Here is a 9,553-nt window from a genome sequence, read left to right as displayed (position 1 = left end):
AAAGTGGCGTGGACGGAGTCGAAGAACCACTAGCAACTCGGTTGGTTTGGACGCTGGCCCTCGTGAGAGGCTGCACGTACTTAAATTCCCTTTCAATACCCAAGCAAGAGTTGTTTTTTGGGCGTTCAAAGTATAAGTATGAGAAACTTACATGGTCTCAACCTCGATTAAGCAACTTATTTGCTCTTGGGTCTGCAAATTTCCACTCTTAGTTAGGAGTAATTGGATGAAAAAATAGTGCAAAGATGCTTCTTGACAAAGCCATTCACATAGGCTTGTAAATGATGCAATAGGATAGAATGAAATTACTCTCGAATGGTTGTAGAAAGAGTGGTAGACATGTTGATATGCAATTTCTAAGGTGCCAAAATTCAAATTCAATTAGAAAATGGCTACTGACATAGATATAGTCCTTGTAATTTGGTGTGCAAAGGTTTGAGATTGATATGCATATTCAAGTATCATGTATGAAATCAAAACCAAACATTTTGCAAAGTTATTATTGGGAAGAGATCAAGCTTGATCAAGCTTGCAGAACTTGGAAATGGTGCTAGAAAACATCAATTATGCTAACGTGATGTTTATCATGGATGAATCTTAGCCTATGACATTGCAATTTACTTGCTTTAAAAAATTATTTTTCTACAATAAATTATAATTGATGCTTTAAGAAAAGAGTAGTCTCCATGGACATCTTGTATGAACATAAAGTCACTTTAGTCAATGGTATTATTGTCAAGTATATCATTAACGTGAACATAACATTATGGTTGCCTTTGTGTCCAAAAGTTGGAAACTAAACACTGTTGTTAGCTGACAAATATTGAGAAGGATCAATAAGAAAATAATAAGAAGTCATATTGACTCATCACTTGATACCTGTGTACAACACCTGTGTACAACATATATAGTACCAACTTAAAGAGGCCCACAATTGAGGTGATTTACAATGCAATTTTGTGGCATATTTCTCGATCATGAAAGGCATAAAAACCACGATTGCCAAGTTTTATCGATATTGAGAAGGATCTATGTGATAATAGCAAGAAGCCTAGTTGATGTGCAACATTTATAGTACAAACTAAAAGAGGCTTATAATTGAGGTGATCTACAATGTAGTTGTTGAGGAACATTTCCTAATAATGAAAGTCATAAAAGCCATGTTGCAATTTTATCAATGCTTGAAATTGAATTGACTACAATTAAAATGTGAGGTTTACATCATACTAGATCTCTTAATTATTTTATGGCATTCAAGAGTAACATGGAATGTTTCATAAACATATGTTGGCCATATGATGTGAATTGTCCTACATGTGACATTGAATGCTCTATGTTAACTGCAAATAATAAAACAAGAAACTACATAAACTCAATTTGTTATTTAAAGTTAGCAAATTGGCCACTAAATAATAAGCTTGCAAGGACCCTATTGACGAGAGATATATAGCTTGAAATTCCACTATGGTAATTGCATTCAAAGAGTCAATGTCAAATCGCTTTGACCACAAGATGTCTTGCTATGAAGAATGATCTTTCTAAAATTGATAAGGACATAAGACCATAATTTATCTAAGTCCTTGTATTTGTTAGATATAACCAACATGAAATCAACCACCTTTTTGAACCGATGATGATGACATTACTGGGAAGTTACTTTGAGCTTGTGGGCTGTGTGCATGTTTTGGTTGGTATGCTTTTTGTTCTAAAAAGCACATGAAGGCCATTTTAGAAAAAGTGGATTTTATTTTTAGGACTCCCAATTTTGGTCCAAAAAACTTTGTCAAAACGTATTTTCTTAAACTACATGTTATGAAGCTCCAAATTTTATGGGGAAATGCTACATTCATGAGTACATATTGAAGTTAGTAGGACAAATAGGTACTCCATATTGCCAACTATCTATGAAAATATTGGCTTCAAATTACTTTAGAATCTCCCATATTTTCAATTTCATTGCACTACAATTCAATTGAGCTCAATTAATTTGTAGATATTGCATTGAATTTTCTCTCTTTGTGCATATACAAAATTGTGAAACTATATAGTTTGTATTTGTATTGACAATGATATTATTTCACATGCATATACAAGAATTATTTCCTTTATTTATCAATCTTAGCAATCTATGAAACAATACAAAGAGATTTTTCTCAAGCTACATGTCATCAACTTTAGCAATTCATGAAAAACTACAAAGAGACATTTTGAAACACTTTTCCTCAAGCTACATGGCAAAAATCCTTGCATGCTTCTCCTCCATGCCTACCTCTCCAAACCTGCCCCTTCTCCATGCCTCTCCTACACTCCTTTACTTATGGAACCATTCGAGGACATCTCCAATAAGTACCAGGCTCACTTAGAGTTAGAGGCTGAATATGCAGCAGTTTGGGATTGAGGGAAGCTTCCAATCTCCAGTCTTCATTTGTAAGAAAAGGCACATATTGACCTTTGGGTAGAAGGATCCTTGTATCCTTTAGATCCTGCCGCCCAAAAAAGCCCTCCTTTTCATACAATGCATGAGCTTGTTTGGTTTGTTGGCAATGGACATGCTGGGTTGCTTGGTTATTGCAATCGATTGAGCAATGATCAAACAATGGCTATGCAAGCAAGCGAGCTGCATAGAGCCCAAGCATAATAGCTAGCACATTTAGAAAATAACACCATTGATGCAATGCATAACTATATACAAGAGCTTCAAAGGTAGAACAAGGATCTTCATAATAGAATGCATTGGACTTGGAGTGACGAGAACTGCAAGAATCACTAATATTGAAAGTACCAATCTGGTGGTCAAGCTAGAGGATGGAGAGATAGCTCAATCATTGGAAGTCCTGAGAAACATCGAGATTGAAAAAATTTCAAACTTACCTACTATGTGTGGTTCATAATTATGGATCTCCATGGCTAACCAGATGGGTTATGACGTTATTCTAGGAAGATCCTTTATGCATGTAGTAGGACTAGTCCATGACTATTCCTGCAATATACTCTATTTGTGGAAGCATGAGCGAATTATGAGCGGCAATCTTCAAGGAAGGCCCACACTATTATTTGTGGCTGAGTCCAAGACCACACAACAAACCACCTCCGTAAACTTGTTCCAAGCCTGCAACAAGAAGGACATAGAAGAGGACTGGGACAAACAATGGCATTCTCCACTACCAAAACTTGAGTTCTCCCAAAATTGGATGCATGTCCTCATGACCATAGATGCGGTCGAGAAGACAGGAACACAGATAGCTCAGAGATAGCGACGTATGATCTGAAGGTCATCTGAGCTACAGTCCCACTAAATATTATTAATGTTTTGTGGGCACTTGAGGATGGAAAAGGGATACAAAAGGTCCACACTAACTCCATTGTGGTGGCTGAGATACATTGTTGCTATCATGGTGCATCACGAGTTCTGCTCCACAACATGGGAGCTAGGTTAGACAAAATTAAGGCCCCCTAGGTCCCTAAAGGTAGAGGAAACTCTTCTACCCATGTATAAGGCCCTACTAGAAGCTAAATCCCCATAGGAACATAAGTCCCCAAGGGACAAAAAGAAGAAAAATTCTCATAAGGAGAAGCAAACCGAACAAAATAGCTTGAAGGAAAACGAAGAAGGAGAGGATCACCTATGCCAAGTCCCCAAGCATTTCAAATATCACACGGTGCAAGACCATAATGATACCTCTCAATAAAGCAAAGAGGATGGTCGAGGAGGTAAATCAATATGATTATGATAGTCCGGCTAAGGTCAAGGAAGTGAACCTTGCATGAAAAGATGAAGAACCTAAACCAATCTATATAGCCAATGACCTCACAATAAAGCAAGAAGATGCCCTAATTGCCCCCCTACGAGAATACAAAGATTTCTTTTCTTGGAAGTATATTGACATAAAGGGTCTTTCCCTCGAGGTCATGCAACATACCATCCTAATGATGGATGACATCAAACTAATGAGGCCAAGACCCTACCCCATGAATCCCAAATATGCAATGATTGTGAGGAAAGAAATGAGAAAGAAATACAAAAACTCATTGACATGGATGATGGGATTCATTTATGAGATTGAACATACAGACTCAATGTCCCCCATTGTCATTATTCCTAAAAAGAATGGCAAAATCTGAGTATGTGTCGATCTTAAAAAGTTCAATGCTGTGACATGAAAAGACCATTATCTACTACTGCCATTTACAGAGCATGTGCTAGAAAGAGTTGCAGGGAAGGAGGCTTATAGCTTCCTAGATGGATTCTCAGGGTACAATCAAGTATCCATAGCATCAGTGGATCAACATAAAACTACATTTGCCATGGAATGGGGAGTATACACTTCTAGGATGTTGCTTTTTGGACTCACCAATGATCTTGCTACATTCCAATGGTTGATGATCATAGAATTCATGGAATACTTGAGGGATTTCCTAGGATGATCACCTCAAATAACTCTGACTTTTTTTTGAGAGATGTTGGCTCTATAGGATTTCTCTCAATCCCCTCAAGTGCCAACCAAGAATGGAATTTCTACAGATTACAACAAAATGAAGCTCATCTTGGAGCTACCGCCCCCTACCAATGCAAAGGGTGTGCATAGATTTACTATGTTGAGGATTATCACCCCCTTGTATAAGTTGTTGATCTTATTCAATTGGACGGCGGCTACCAAACATCCAAGTTATATGAGACTCTCAAACTCATCCTAGCCTCTACCCCGATCTTGTGAGCATCAGACTAGAATTTAATTTAATTCATGTGCATAAAGATGACTCCAAGTTTGCAATAGGGTCTGTGTTGGCACATCTAGGTGAATATAATTTAGACTATCTGATATATATTACAAGTCACCATCTTAATGATGCAGAGATGAATTACATGACAATAGAGAGGGAAGGCCTTGCAATGATCTATGTTGTGAAGTAGTTTTGTCACTACTTGTTAGCAAACCAGTTTGTGTTCTCTATGGACCACTAGGCACTCCTCTACCTAGTAAATAAACCCTGGATGATGGGATGCTTCATACAGTGGTGGGATGCTCATCCTTTTAGAATTTGCTTTCATTGTAGCAGTTTGCAAGGGACATACCCATTTCATGGATGATCATATGTCCCAGATCCCAAATAGATAACCCACAACTAGGGTAGATGATGATCTCCCGCTATTCCTTGTAGATTTTAATACTAGAATGGGCTCAAGAGATTGGACATTTCTTGGCCAATGGGTTACCATAGAATAACACCCTTAAACAAGGACATGGACCAAAAACTCATCAAAGATGCAGTACCATACCAATTGATAGCCGGCCAACTCTACCAAATGGTTATAAAGAATGGCATGATGCATTGTTGTGTCTATGATGATGAGTCTGTAGAAGTGTTGGAGGAAGCCCATTTGGGCATTGCAGAAGTACAATTTGCAGGAGAGCTCATGGCCTGAAAGGTGCTACAAGCCACTTTATGGTGGCCTAGTCTCTTTGTAGATGCAACCAAAACCTTTAAGTGATGTGATCCCTATGAATGAGCCTCCATACCTCATAAGCAAGACTTTATGTCTCTAATGGTAGTTCTCACTAGTCAATCCTTTGAGAAATGGGGCATTGATTTCATATGACCAATAAGTCCAACGGCAAAAGGGACACAAGGATCATCTCTTCTTCCTAGTGAGAGTGTTTCAGAGGTGTAGGCAACTAGGCATTTCACTTAATCTAGCAAAGAGGGTATTCTATGTCTAAGTGAGTATCTTTCTTGGGCATGTCATTTTACAACATGATATCTATATCAAGCTAGGTAAAATTCATGCCATTCAACAAATCCTAGATCCTCATAATCCTTGGGGAGATCACTCATCATATGTAACCCTATCACGTGAGTTCAACAGAAGGATATTTTTTATTTCTAAAATTTACAGAAATAACTATACATAAGGGACTATTTTAAATAGTTTTGGAAAAAATTTACAGATTTGTATAGAAAAGGGGTACATTTTATTAATGAAAATTTTACATATAAGGGATTTTAAATATAGGCCTTGAACGCACGTGATATAGAGGGTTTATGCATAGTGACCCCCCCAAGTCATAATCTAACCTAATTGCATTCTATTGTGGGCTTAGTATAAATCTTTACAGGCAGTTCATTAAAGATTTTTCTAACATTGCCATTCCATTATATGAATTAACTAAGAAAGATGCCAAGTTTGAATGGACTACTCAATTGTCTATTGTATTTAATGATTTGAGAAGCCAAGTTGCGCAACTACATGCATTTTGAGACAACCAAGATGGGCATTGGGATGTCATTTTCCATGTGCATGTTGATTCTTTTGGATATGCATTAGGGATTATATTGACACAACCAGACCGTCAATTGGATTATCCAGTGTATTATGCCAGTCTTGATTGTCGGCACCTATGGAGTCTAGCTATAGCATTATTGAGTGTGAAGCTTTGGGCATGATATTTAGCGTGCACAAATTAAGGCATTATTTACTCAACAATCCCTTTGTGCTCAATGTTGATCACCAGGCCTGGCTTTATTTAATTAACAAAAATATCATTCAAGGATGCCTTGTACTTTAGATGCTTCTTTACAAGAGTTCAATTTCAAAATCATTCATAAGCCTGGTAAAGCTCGTGTAGGAGCCGATTATCTATCTAGACTACCTATCACTAGACAATAATCAAGGCATAGTTACCGAGCTTTAAGATATCGAGCTATTTGCAATTGATTACTATCAACATGAGTATGATAATTTGATGGATTATCTATCTCATGAAACATTTTTTAGAGTATGTTGAGTGAGAAATGTAGGCAACTATCCTTGAAGGCTTGGAAATTCACCTTAACTAGTGGGCATCTTTATCGTTAGTATGCAGATGGTGTTCTACATAGATGGATTATCCCACATGATGGGCTATAGCCCTGCAAGAAGCTCATTTGGGTCCATTTGGTGGACACTTCTAGGGTGAATTGACCGCTTGAAATGAATTGCAAGAAGGACTATGGTGGGGTATTTTATTCAAGGATGCTCAAACCAATTGTATGTAGTGTGATGTATGCCAAAATTTTGGCCATTTATTGCCAAATCAATCTATGACATTATAGCCTACTTGTCCTTGGGAAGCTTCCCATGATGGGGACTAGAATTTGAGCTTGCCAGGTTTTACACAAAATAGGTATATTGTGATTGCTATTGATGATTCTACCAAATGGGTAGAAGCTAATGCACTCTGAGATAACTCTACTTAGAGCACAGCTAAGTTTGTTTTCAAAAGATTATTTGCCGATACGGGTGTCCAATACATATTTTCAGTGATCAAGGGTCACACTTCTCAATGATGTTATGCAGTTGTTGCTGTAGGTTCATCCAAGATTATACACACAATTTCTACCACTTATTATGCATGGGGTAATGGTGAAACTGAATCTACAAATAACACAATCAAATTAGTCTTGACCAAGACAATGTAGTCTAATAAAAGTGATTGGGACACTAAGCTCCATGCTACTCTATGGGCTTATAGAATTGCATTTAAGGTCACCACAAATCTAACTCCATTCCAAATGGATTTTGGTTTGGAAGTGGTAGTACCCTTGGTATTTATTGTTCCTAGCCTCTGAATGGTAGCTAAATATGACTTGGGTGAATCTGAGGCAACAATCAAGGTGTGATTGCGTCAAGCTAAGCCACTTAGATCAACTAAGAAGCATGATCATAGCAGGTGATTAAGAGGAGAAGGAAAGTGTGGCATGATAGGCATATTGTGCCTAAAAATTTGGAAAAAGATATGTTGGTGTTACTATATAATGCTAAGTTGGGACCAATAAAAATAAATTTCAAACTTGGATGGAATGGGCCTTGCAAGTCGACTAAAGTTTTGTCTAACAAGACAACCCAACTTGAGATTTGCAAGGAAATGTGTTCCCCAAGTTGTATAATGGAAGCAAAGTGAAACCATACTAAGCAATAGGTTCCTCGGTAAGATAGGGCTCAGATATAGGTCACTTGGTTAGGAATTCCTTGGTTGACCCTTGTGTATCAGCACAGATGCCCATAAGCTGTTTAGTGATAGTGGAGGGAATGAATTGCATGTAACTATGTAGTACTTTCAGGATTAAGAGGGCACTAATTTCGTCAGTCTCAAAATACTTGCCCAATTTATTAATCAACACATTTGGATTAAGAGGGTAACATTGCGTTTGTATCGTCACTCTCAAAATACTTGCCCAATTTATTAATCAGCACATTTGGAAGATTTTTAATGTCAATTGGGGATTTGACACTTCCAAGGGTTTGATGGCCCTTGTGTCAATATCTGCCCATTCATCCCATCGGAGAGGTTCCTACAAAGACTAAGGTTACTTATTAATAATGTAGCAATGGGAATTTTCACTTTGGTCTATAGCAATGTGGCCAATCTAGCCAATCCAACAGACATCAAAATAATGCCTTAGCAAGAAGACTCTTTTAAAGAACTCGATGTGCATTCCTCTTCTACTTTTGTAGGCATACTTAAGGCTTTAGAGGCTTGATTGGATATTTGGTGCATGGGCGGGATGGCTATCATCTCCCTTACTTGCCTTGAGCCATTGTTTTGAATTTCTCTTGGCACTCGTGTACCAATTTCTATGCCTAAATAAGGTGCTACTTTTCCATGAGGAGATTAGTATAATCACCATGTTGCTTTGGTATTATGGCTAGACTTTGTCCAATAGTTCTTCTTGTATCTTCTAATTCTCTATACGGATGATTGGTCATTTGTTGACTCTAGATGATCACCTTGTCATGACCTTTCCCAACTTTTGTAGAGTTTATTTTAGTTGTCACTCTAGGCTATGACATGCTAGCCTTCCCTTTTCAACTACTTATGGATTCCCCTACCGGAGGATTTAGCTTGGGCCCTTGTGATCGTATTCAAAGATATCAAACACTTGGCCTCTTTACAGTGCTTAGAAAATTAAGGTTGGCTTTAGGTTTAGAGATAAGAATAGTCTACAGATGGTCTCCGCATTGGGCAATCCTTATAGAGGTGATCCACTTTGCAGCTAAAGCACAATTGTGGATTGTGTTGGAAAAAATTATGGCTGACATTGGTTGTGGTCCTTGTAAGGGAATTCCTTTAGGTAATGAGGTCCCTAACATTTATAATAATTATCTTGTTGGTTAATTGTTCTCTTATATGACACCCATTGGCCCTATGAAGACCATGACATGTATAGGACTGAATGGGTGGCCTTCTTGTCAACGTATTCATATTTCTAGCTTTTTTAAAGACAGGAGCCATTTGGAATATTGAAATATACTTACCATCGTGCATAACATAATGACTTATAAAAGCATTATAAACTGGACTAATTCGCAATATTATCATATTGGGAATAGTCACTTCCACTTAGTGTAGGATTAAAGTCTTCCCATTCATTTAGTACTTCCTCTACCAACACCTATGTCTATAGGAGTGATTTGCATTGGGGTCGTTGAGGTCCCAATATAGGCAGGTGTAATTACAAAATATATTGAGCCCTAAATTGCCGTTGATTTCTAGGTCCTTGTATTATTAATTAT

The sequence above is a fragment of the Dipteris shenzhenensis genome, chromosome 10 (assembly GCF_047967505.1).
Source record: "Dipteris shenzhenensis isolate YYH24624 ecotype China chromosome 10, Dip_SZ_1.0, whole genome shotgun sequence".
Lineage (NCBI taxonomy): Eukaryota > Viridiplantae > Streptophyta > Polypodiopsida > Gleicheniales > Dipteridaceae > Dipteris > Dipteris shenzhenensis.
Note: the sequence above shows the minus strand (reverse complement) of the source record.